Below are 12,552 nucleotides of genomic sequence, written 5' to 3'. Positions count from 1 at the left end.
AACGGTGATATAGCACCTCTTGTATTTTCCTGGATAGAGCTGGAACTCATTCTATTAAGTGAAGTATCCCAAGAATGGAAAAATATATTGCCACATAACTCTTACTAAAATTTTCTTATTTATTTATTTCTTATTTTTTAATTTACTTTAGGTTTGTTTGACGTGCCTCTTCAAATAATGGATATACTCTGGGATTCCCAGCAATATGGGAAACTAAGTTGATGTAAATGTATCAAAAATATTTGGAAATACTGGAGAAAATATCATGTGCAGAACAATTGAATTGAAACAAGAAATAAAAGTATCCAGATTCTGCAAAGGAATCTTAGGTAGGCGTAACATAATGTTGGTCTTGAGGGTGCTAATTCTATGCAGCTGGGATTATTTCAGCATGTTTAACACCAAGATAAGAAAAAGATATAAACCGGGGTTCTCATGTATGGGAGATATAGTATGTTGAAATGTATAAGAATCCAAACCACTGAAGTGATGTTACTCTATAAGTTGATAATAAGTAAAATTAATCTTAAAAGTATAGTAATCAAAACAATGTAGAATAGTAGAAAGATAGACATACACACCAATGGAGTAGAATAGAGAGCCCAGAAATAAACCTTCCCATATATGATCAAATGATTATTTTTTATTTCAGCATATCACAGGGGTACAAATGTTTGGGTTACATATATTACCTTTGCCCTGCCCAAGTCAGAGCTTCAAGCGTGTCCATCCTGCAGATGGTGTGCACCGCATCCATTAGGTGTGAATATACCCATTCCCTCCTCCTTCCTCCCACGTGCCCAACACCCAATGAATGTTACTACTCAATGTGCACGTGTTGATCAATTAATACCAATTTGATGGCTAGTGCATGTGGTGTTTGTTTTTCCATTCTTGTGATACTTCACTTAGTAGAATGGGCTCCAGCTCCATCCAGGATAATACAAGAGGTGCTAGATCACCATTGTTTTTTCCGGATGAGTAGAACTGCATGGTATACATATATCACATTTTATTAATCCACTCATGTATGGATGGGCACTTGGGTTGTTTCCACATCTTTGCAATTGTGATTTGTGCTGCTATAAACATTCGAGTGTAGATGTCTTTTTTATAGAATGTCTTTTCTTTTCCTTTGAGTAGATGCTGAATAATGGGATTGCTCAATCAAATGGTAATTCTATTTGTAGTTCTTTGAGGTATCTCCATATTACTTTCCACAGACGTTGTACTTTTTTGTGGACCCACCAGCTGTGTATGAGTGCTCCTATCTCTCCACATCCACACCAACATTTATTGTTTTGGGACTCTTTGATAAAAGCCATTCTCACTGGAGTTAAGTGATAGCTCACTGTGGTTTTGATTTGCATTTCCCTGATGATTGGAGATGTTGAGTATTTTTTCATGTGTTTGTTGGCCATTAGTCTACTTCTTTGGAAAAGTTTCTGTTCATGTCCTTTGCCCACTTTTTAATGGGGTTGTTTGATTTTTTCTTGCTGATTTTCCTGAGTTCTATATAGATTCTAGTTATCAGCTCTTTATCAGATGTGTAGCATGTGAATATTTTCTCCCATTCTGTAGTTGTCTGTTTGCTCTCATGACAGTTTTCTTGGCTGTGCAGAAGCTTTTTAATTTGATCAGGTCCCATTTATTTATTTTTGTTTTTGCTGTGATTGCCTTTGGGGTCTTCTTAATGAATTCTTTGCCTAGGCCAATGTCTGTAAGAGTTTGTCCAATATTTTCTTCTAGAATTCTTATAGTTTCATGCCTTAGGTTTAAGTCTGTTATCCACTGTGAGTTGATTTTTGTGTGAGATGAGAGGTGCAGATTGTGTTTCAATCTTCTACATGTGGCTCTCCAATTTTCCCAGCACTGTTTATTCAATAAGGATTATTTTCCCCAGTGTATGTTTTTGTCTGCTTTGTCAAAGGTTAGATGGCTATATGAGGATGGTTTTACATCTGGGTTCTCAGTTCTGTTCCATTGGTCTATTTCTCTGTTCCTGTGCCAGTACCATGTTGTTTTAGTTACTATAGCTTTATAGAATAGCTTGAAGTCTGGTAAATCGATGCCTCCCAATTTGTTCTTTTTGCTTAAGATTGCTTTTGCTATATGGGGTCTTCTCTGGTTCCATACGTATTATTTTTTCTAGATCTGTGAAAAATGATGTTAATGAGGCTTGCATTGAATCTGTAGATCACTTTGACTAGTATAGACATTTTAACAATGTTGATTCTACTGACTCATGAGCATGGTATGGTTTTCCACCTGTTTATGTCCTCTGCTATTTCCTTCCTCAGTGTTTTGTAGCTCTCCTTGCCGAGGTCTTTTACCTCCTTAGTTAAATATATTCCTAGGTATTTTATTTTCTTTGTTGCTACTGTGAAGGGTATTGAGTCTTTGATTTCATTCTCAGTTTGATTGTTGTTGGCGTATAGGAATGGTACTGATTTCTGTACATTGATATTGTAACCTGAGACTTTGCTGAATTTGTTTATAAATTCCAGTAGTCTCATGGCAGAATCTTTGGTGTTTTCTAAATATAAGATTATACTGTCAGCAAATAGTGACAATTTGACCTTTTCTGCCCTCATTTGGATGTCCTTGATTTCCTTCTCTTATGTGATTGCCCTGACTAGGACTTCTAGCACTATATTGAATAGAAGCGGTGATAGTGGGCAACCTTGTCAGGTTCCAGCTCTAAGTGGGAATGCTTTCAATTTTTCCCCATTCAAGCTTTCCAGAGATATTTACATTTGTTCAAGAAATTAAAATTTAATAAACTCAAGGTTTGTGTTTAAATAACTACTCATTGGTTATTAGTATTTATTGCTTTTAAATATATAATTATAAAAATATTTTAGGATAAGTGTAGTAAAGACTTCAACAAATTAACTCCAATATATGTTTGTCATATAATAAGTTTAAAATGATACATTGTCTTAAAGTGTACTACAGTCATACATTTTTAGCTTGCTTCCTAAATTCCATAAAATATTCGTGTGGGGTTCTGAAAATTGTAAACTCTTCTGATGATTTCATTCTGGATCAATGTTTTTACCTTCTGGCAGAAAAAAAAAATCTTTAAGTTATTGTCTGACTTTGTAATATTTCTGCTAAATGTAGTGAGAAAAAAATAATTTAAATTTTAAATTAATTTTAATTTCATTACTGAATACCCTGTAGGGATAGCCTTTTTTACTGTCAAGATAATTAATAGTTTTAAAATGTGTTTTCAATATGAATTTGCCTGCAAGAAAACATATAATACAAAAGCTTAGAAAAATATACATTATGTATTTCTGGTTATGATATGCTCTATGTATCTACTGGGAATGTGGCTACATTAATATCCAAAATTAAACATAAAAGTTACATGTTTTTTGCATAGTCATCCCCTGAAGTAATAGCCTATTATATAGCCTAAAAAATAAAATATTTTGCTTCAATTTGCTTAACCTGTTTCTAATTTCTTTCTCAGGTTGTACCAAGATACTGACACCAGTATTATATTTCACTTTGTGAACTTTGTCTTTCATATCTACATTTCCAAAATAGAGACTGACTATTCTTTGTAATGAATTACTTTTTACCTCTGTTCAACAGCATTAAGTATTGCGAAACGAAGGACACAAAACAATGCTAAGTAAAGGGCACACTGAGTAAATTCAAGTGCAAAGTATACTTTATTATTTTTGTTTACAACCAGTAGGACAAAGTGGGAGGCAAATTCTTTTTCTTTTCTTTTACTGTTGCTTTGTTTTATTTTTTGACTCAAGTGGAGAAACATCTTTCCTTATAGGAATGAGTAAAAGCTTTATTCTCAGGTGATTAAAATATTTATAGATGTCAAAAAGTGGATGAATGTGTGTTGGGTGATGAGATGGAGTGGAGAAGAATTTGTTCAAGGGAGCCACTGATACCAAACTATCACTCAGGGCTAACTCATCTGAAAAAAACCATGGAAGGAATTTAATCATAAAACATGATTGAGTAGTAGGCACAAATCAAACTTTTAATGAAAATTGGAGGCTAATATTAGAATAAAACTAAGTAATCATATATAAAACTTTTCCTACAAATATTGTATTGAATAAAGATGTTGAAGATCAGTGTTGCCTAGTGAGGGGAGAAAAAAATATAACGAAATTTTCATTACTGTTACATTTTTCAGGAACATTAACTGTGAAAGGTGGTATCAAAACTTCACAGTGACTAGGCCTCTGAAATCTTTGCAATATGTTTTCCAGTGTACATATATTTTTGTCTTAAAAACAAATTCCCCATAGTTTAACTTTGTTTCATTAGAGAGATTGTATTATGGGCTTTTGCTAACTCGGTAATTTAGTTGTATACTCATGTTAAGTGAATCAATATAATTGCACTTCTAATCATGGCTCTTTTCCTGTACAACTTTAATGCATTTTATGGATGAATATAAATTATGTTTCTAATATTAATTAATGACTAATTATACCTTTTATGTGTTATTCTGAAAAATGCTTTCAGTAATTATTTGCTGCTTTTCTTTCTGTAATACATGGGCCACAATCTGATATCAACATAGTCTTTTACAGTTTTTTTAACTTTCTTCTGATAAATTTTTATGTGAGTTATAGGCATTAAAACTTAAAGCTTTCAAACTATCTAAAATGATACTAGTATTACACTATAATTCAATATCAAAAATATAAATAATCAAGCTAACCTAATTTTCTAATTTATTTTATAAGAATTAAATCAATTATACTCATTTTAATAAGTAAGGTGATATTTAGAACTCCCCTAGTAATACAGTATGGTGCATATCTTCATGTTATATCAGAAGTTTATAGCAGTCTCAGGAACCCAAGTACTTAATTTCTTGGCCAGTAGCTAACCTTTATTGAACAGACAAATGTAACAGAGGTATACACATAAGCAGTATGTAGTAACTTTAATTTTTTATATAAGGTACTAAAACAGTTGAGCTGGTCAAATCAATAAACTGTTATATTTTCCAACTGTATATCACTTAGACCAGATAAAATGCATATGACACATGATTGAACCTGGGCGTTCATATGTTTGTCATGAGAGGAATGGGATGAACATAAGAACTTCATGTGCCTGAGTAAAATCATCAATATAGCTCTGTCTTTTAATGTCATACTTTTTGTGACTTTTATTGTAGGTTTAAATACGTAGTTGGGGAAAAAAAAGTCTCTTAGAATAACACACATTGTACTATGGCTTGTGTTGGGATGAGAATACGAAGTGATAATCCTCCATGGCTTAGGTTTGGAAAGACCCTGGTTTAAAGGACAAACCTTTTAACTGGTAATAGTTTTGATACTGGAAATCTGTAAACAGAACTAGATCATAATGATAAATAAACTCATTGTAAAGTTAGCATGAAATCAAATCCTATCAATTTATATATTTGAGATAGGAAAATTTGTTTAAATTAAACTGCATTTTTAGGAATCTGTTATCATAAATTTTAATTGTGTACACTTCCTTTACAAATATTAAACTGAATGAGCTAGGAATTAAATATAAATCTAGGTGTAGGAATACTTCTTACTTTTGAAATACTTTTTGTGGAAATAACTTCAGGGGACAAATATGAAGAATGCCGTGGGAGCAACCTTATGATAAGTCATTTGTTTTTCTGTAATCTGCCTTATTGTTTATCTTGTTAAGAAACTTGTTGAGCAATTCTGCTGCATCTACTGGCATCTGACAGAAGTATCATCAGTCATTGCATGGGTTTTGGCCTACAAACACTTTTATGGGATTCAGGAGGGATACGGATTTAAATTTTAAACTGGTTTCTGTCAGTGTGACAAATGAACACCAGAAAATTGTAGGACAATGGTAGAATGTTGAAATGCATGCCAAAAGTAATGAGCCAATCTTCAAGTGGAATCAGCAAAAATAGCCTTAAAATATCTCCAGGTTACACTATTACTATCAGTCTATGTCTAAGGAATAAGGACAGTATATTATTGAAGTTTTCAAATGAGGTTACATAATTAATTGCTCAGAGCAATTAAACCCATAGAATAATACTTTTTTAACAAAACTGTTAATAAAGCATTATTAGCATAATTTTTTAAAAAGTCAAAATAAAACATCTAAAACGTTCATTTTTCCTGAATTTACTTTGTTAGCAAAGTGATTGTTGCTTTATTCATTTATTAGTTTTATATAGCAGTGATATTCCAAAGTGTATGTCTTTGTTCTGAGTTTTTAATATATTTCAGGTAGAAGGAATGGAAAGGATTGCTGCATTTTGATGAATTGCATTTTAATATATCTAGGGACTCTTAAAAATATCTGAAGCAGTGACTGCTGTGGTATCAGCTGAAGCACAGTGTAGACTGCCTCAGGTTTAGGTTCTATACTTAGAAGTCAAAACTAGAAAAGTAGCTGGACACAGTGGCACGTACCTATGGTCTCGGCTATTCTTGAGGCTGAGACAGGAGGACCTTTGTGTCCAGGAGTTTGAGGCCAGCCTGGGCAATATAGTGAGACACTGGCTCTAAAAAAAAAAAAAAAAAAAAATCGAAAAGTGCTTGGCTTCATGTTCTTGCAATTCCTAAAGATTTTTCTTTGTGTTCTTGTGAATCAATTTCAGCTGCATAGTTGTTCTTTAGTAATGGAATCAACATAAAAGTGGTTCAATATTTTAAGACAATGAATTTATTTATAATATTTTAAGGCAAGTCCCTTTAAAAGAAAGCTAAAATTATTTCATACAGAATTTTTCAAAAATATTCATTAAATGCTTGTCAAAGTCATTGTCATACAATTGTGTGAAGAAGGAAATCTTAAAATCAGATACCTTTTGATCAAATCACCTTTTCAGAATTAATACAATTAATGATTTATTAAATATTTCCCTTCACTTGAACCTTAAGAGTTTTTTTTTTTTTTTGAGACAGAGTGTCACTTTGTTGCCCGGGCTAGAGTGAGTGCCGTGGCATCAGCCTAGCTCACAGCAACCTCAAACTCCTGGGCTTAAGCGATCCTACTGCCTCAGCCTCCCTAGTAGCTGGGACTACAGGCATGAGCCACCATGCCCGGCTAATTTTTTTGTATATATATTTTTTAGTTGGCCAGATAATTTCTTTCTATTTTTAGTAGAGATGGGGTCTCACTCTTGCTCAGGCTGGTCTCGAACTCCTGACCTCGAGCGATCCACCCGCCTCGGCCTCCCAGAGCTAGGATTACAGGCGTGAGCCACCGCGCCCGGCCCTTAAGAGTTTTATAAAAACAGATTCTAATTGTTGAAGCAAGATAAAAGTGTTATTTCCTTAAAAATACTGTGGTTAAATCATTTTTTATAAACTGTTAATCTTGCAGTAAATTTACATCATTTTTTGAATATTAAAATTAATTATTTATAATTTTATAACATGAGTCTGGTATCTGTTTTATTTTCAGACAAAAGAAGAAATATATTTGTGAAAAATATGAATTTCTCTTATTAACTCCTTTTAATCATTAAGGTAAGTCAAAACAAGTGTTCAGATTATTATGACACAATTTAATACTGCTGAAAATGCAGGAATATTTATTTTCTTATTTATTGCATAAAAATGTATTTCTTATATGAATTCTTTCTAAAATAGAAAGTATACTTAAGAGGAGAATATACCAAATGATTTAAGCTATAGATCCATCAATTATTTGAATACTATTACATGCTATTTTTTGTTAATATACAGAACAGTATAATGAGCTTCAAGTTGCTAAAGGATTTATTATCATTGGTTTCATTAATTGTCTTGAAGATGCCAACATGAAACCTACGGTACTTAACAATGAATTAAGTCTGTGAAATGGTTTTAGCACCTTAGGTCATCTCTAGTCAATTCAAATCTGTATGATTGATAGTCAATCTGACCCTTGGAAGAGCCTGAGGAAATATATCCCCTTCAGAATCATCACTGTAACTATGGAATTATATTACTTTTTTTTTTTTTGAGACAGGGTCTTATTCTGTTGCCTAGGCTAGAGTGTAGTGGCATCATCACAGCTCACTGCAACTTCAAACTCCTGGGCTCAAGCGATCATCCAAGTAATTTTTAAATTTTTTTGTAGAGATGGGTTGCTATGTTGATCAGGCTGGTCTTGAACTCCTGGCCATGGGTGATCCTCCTACCTTGGCCTCCTAAGCTGCTAAGATTATAGGCTTGAGCCTGTATTAATATTTATCAATTCATTTATCAATACAAATGCATTTATAAAATACATAGAGGCTGCAATTTTATGCAGAAATATTGATGATGGCAAATAGCCAGGGCTTCTTTTTGAAAAAATACACAGAGTACTGAAATCTGTGTTGGCAGAACTATACATTGAAACACTGAACTAAATAAATTTAAAATATGTTGTTTATTTTCATGTGTAAATATGAAATATATAAATATGAAAGAATAAAGGAAAAAGATTTGTGGAATGAGCAAAGTAAAATATTAAAGAAACTGGAATATGGAAGAAAGACAAATAATATAGCACAAGACTATAAAAATTCACCAGAAATATAGGCTCAAGTAAAACAAACCAATGAAGGTAATAAAGTGAAATCAAATATTATGCTTTATTTTCCTTTCGAGATATTAGAGTTCTGAGCAGAATTATAGCACCTACTCTATGAACTTGTTTAGCAAATATTCGTCATATTGAAATAGAATAGTAGTTGCCATAACTGAAGTGGAGTTACCTTCTTTCTAAATACTGTGATGTTGAATATTTGGCAAGACTCAGTTCCTAAAGTCAGAATTACTCTTGATAATCAAATAGCTAAGGCAAAATTATTTTTGGAAATCCTTTGTCTAACATCCAATGTAGAAATCATATAAAGTCAAATTACCCTTTAAAGTTCTAGAAAGTTGCCATGTTGAAGACCTACATACTTTTCTCCAAACACTTGCTATAACTCACCCAAATATTCTTCTAGCATTGAGTTCTGTTTTACATCAGTTGAGGTAGTTGACCTACATGATGGGTTCTATGTTGTATCAAAAATAAATAAATAAATAAAATGTCCTTAAATACTAGAATCATATTGAGCATGAAGAGAGAACTATTCAGCTCTGGGCTCAGGCTTCTAAGCCTAGGGAAACAAGCAAACTAAATTTCAAGCTCACTTTTGGGTAAAAGCTCAGTGAGTGAATTGATTCCAAGAAATTCCCAGATTATTTAATTTGCTATTTTTTATCTTTCAGAGTATTCCACCCGTCTTTTGTCTAAGACATTTTATATAAAGACAAGAATATTAAATATAGTTGCATTGAATGTGCATGCAATGGAATTCCAAATATAATGCCCACAGTATTTTCCTCACATTATTTTTCTTTATTTTCAAAAGATTTGATAAAGGTTATTTGATTGTTCTCATTCTCACAAAAATATGGGTGTGTCTTTTCTCCCTAAATTGACTTAAATGGTGGCTTTAAATGAGATACAAAGAGGGTTGTTCATTTCCATATATGATATCCTAATTAATCATGACATATTAATGTGTTGGTTTAGGTAAGAGAATTTTTCAAGGAAATTATAATTTTTGTTGGAGTAGAGATGGGTTAAAATAATTTCAATTTTACTTAGGATAATAGAATTTATTTTCAAAATTTCAGGTTGATTTGTATGGACTCATTCAAAATATTTTCTTATAATAGTATAACATTGGTTCGATTCTTTTTCTTTTCTACTAGAGGCATTTACAATAGCATTTTTTACTTGCTTTGCACTTGTAAAGCATTAAAATTCACCTTTTATTGACTATGTATCCTAGATATTTTATATCTTATTCTATAAAAAAATTAGGCATTATAGGAGACATACAAGTAAAATCCTATCAAGTTTCAATTAAAGCCTACAGAAAAATTCATGAATAGCATTAAATAAGTACAGAAACACATGACAACTTTGAAACATTTTAAGTTCTGGTTTTCTTTTTTCTCTGTTTTTTTGTGGCTTGTGATCCTGATACATTCTTTCTTGATGAAAGTGTAGGCTTAGGGACCATGACACTTCTCCTGCCTTGCTTCTCCTCCTGGTGAGACCTCAGCAATACTGCTGCTCCAAGTGAATGTCTTTTTTTTTTTTTTTCCTTTTTCTCTGGGAGGGATTTGGCTATGGTGTTGAAGAGCAAGGGAAGACAGGTGGGGACTACTTGGATAGAAGGGTCAACGTGAACTGAAATCTGGTAGATAAGAAGAAGGCAAATAAGAAGTGCTGGAGAGAAAGCATACTGGTCTAAGGAACCCAGAGAAAGGAGGCTTAGTCTGTCCCCAAAGCAGAAATGCAAAGTGGTTGGAAAACAGCAATAATAAAGAGAAAGTGTGAAAACATGCGGAGTTTTACAATTCTTACTATGTAGTTTGAGTTTCATTGTAAAGATAAATTCATTGAAGAGTTTCCTCATTTGTAAATTGAAAGTAATGCTATCCTCTGTTTTTCAAGTTACTACAGTAATAGCTAATAGTTATATACTATTGTGCTAAATACTGTTTAAAAGTATTAATGCAATCCCTATCAAAGTACCATCATCATTCTTTACAGATCTAGAAAAAATAATTCTACGCTTTGTATGGAACCAGAGAAGACCTCGTATACCCAAAGCAACCTTAAGTAAAAAGAATAAACTGGGAGGTATCAGTCAACCAGACTTCAAGCCGTACTACAAGGCTATAGTAATTAAAACAGCATGGTACTGGCACAAGAACAGAGACATAGACCTTTGGAATAGGACTGAGAATCCAGAGATGAAACTGTCCACATATGGTAACCTTTGACAAAACAGACAAAAATATATACTGGGGAAAAGAATCTCTTTTCAATAAATGGTGCTGGGAAAACTGGATAGCTACATGCAGAAGATTGAAACCAGGTCCCCACCTCACCTCTCACAAAAATCAATTCAAGATGGATAACAGACTTAAACCTAAGGCATGAAACCTTAAGAATTCTAGAAGAAGATGTTGGGAAGACCCTTTCAGACATCAGCCTAGGCAAAGAATTTTTGAAGTTCACCCCCAAAGCAATCACAGTAGCAACAAAAATAAATAAATGGGATATGATTAAATTAAAAAGCTTCTGCATAGCCAAGGAAACTATCATTAGAGCAAACAGACAACCTACAGAATGGGAGAAAATATTTGCTCTCTACATATCCAATTAAGGGCTGATAACAAGAATCTACCTAGAACTTAAAAAAAAAAACAACAAGAAAAAAAATCAAACAACCCCATCAACAATTGAGCAAAGGAAATGAACAGAAACTTTTCAAAAGAAGACAGAATAATGGTCAGCAAATGCATAAAAAAATGCTCAACATCTCTAATCATTAGAGAAATGCAAATCAAAACCACAATGAGATATCACCTAACCCCAGTGAGATTGGCCTCTATCAAAAAATCCCAAAACAACAAATGCTAGCGAGGATGTGTAGAGTCGGGAACACTCTGACACTGCAAATTGGTGCAACCTCTATGGAAAAGAATTTGGAGATACCACAAAGAGCTAAAAATAGAAATACCATTCTATTCAGCAATAGCACTATTAGGCATCTACCCAAAAGAGCAAAAGACATTCTGTAATGAAGACATCTGCACCCGAATGTTTACGGCAGGACTATTCACTACAGCAAGGATGTGGAAACAGCCCATGTGCCTGTCGATTCATGAGTGGATTATTAAAATTTGGTATATGTATACAATTGAATATTACTCAATTGTAAGAAACGACAGTGACCTAGCACCTCTTATATTTTCCTGGATAGAGCTTGAGCCCATTATTTGAAGTGAGGTATTGCAAGATCAGAGGAATAGGCTCCACATGTACTTGCCATCAAATTGGCACTGACTGATAAACACTGCTCACACGGTAGTAATATTCTCCAGGGAAGGAGTTGGAGGGGGGGGTAAATTCACAACTAATGGATGCAGTGAGCATTGTAGAGGGGAAAGGCATGCCTCTAATCCTTGCTTGGGTGAGGCAAAGACATAATAAAATGTAACCAAAATGTTTGTACCCTCATAATACCCTGAAAAAAAAAAGATAATAAACACTAAAAAAGTGTGTTAATTTTTAAATACTTTTTGATATAGATACTATTACCACCCCCATTTTATATATGGGAATATTGAGGCATAGAAAATTTAATTATCCAAAGCACACTTTGGACTGGCACGTACTCTTGAAATGTCAGAACTAAAATTTAAAGTCAGGCAGTCTAACTTCAGTATCTGTGCTCTTAACCACAGATAGACCAGACTCTGTTACTGGAAACTAAATGAGATTACATGTGTGATGAAGGAAGCTCACCACCTTGATAGTTTTTATGTAGTCTGCTCTAAAATCAAGAGGCTTTCTTCCAAGCCCTGTCCAACAATCTTTTATAAGCTTGTTATAAATGTTACATGTTCTTGTTTCCCTTTCCCAGTCTCTATTATCTCTAGCACCTCAGAATTGTACCCATAGTAGCTTTTTCTCCAGCCTCAGCACAATACTTCTCCCCTCTCTCATTCAGACATAAATAAAATAAAATAGGAAATT

Source organism: Lemur catta, chromosome 8, assembly GCF_020740605.2.
Source record: "Lemur catta isolate mLemCat1 chromosome 8, mLemCat1.pri, whole genome shotgun sequence".
In the NCBI taxonomy this organism is placed as follows: Eukaryota; Metazoa; Chordata; class Mammalia; order Primates; family Lemuridae; genus Lemur; species Lemur catta.
This window is presented reverse-complemented; position numbering follows the sequence as displayed.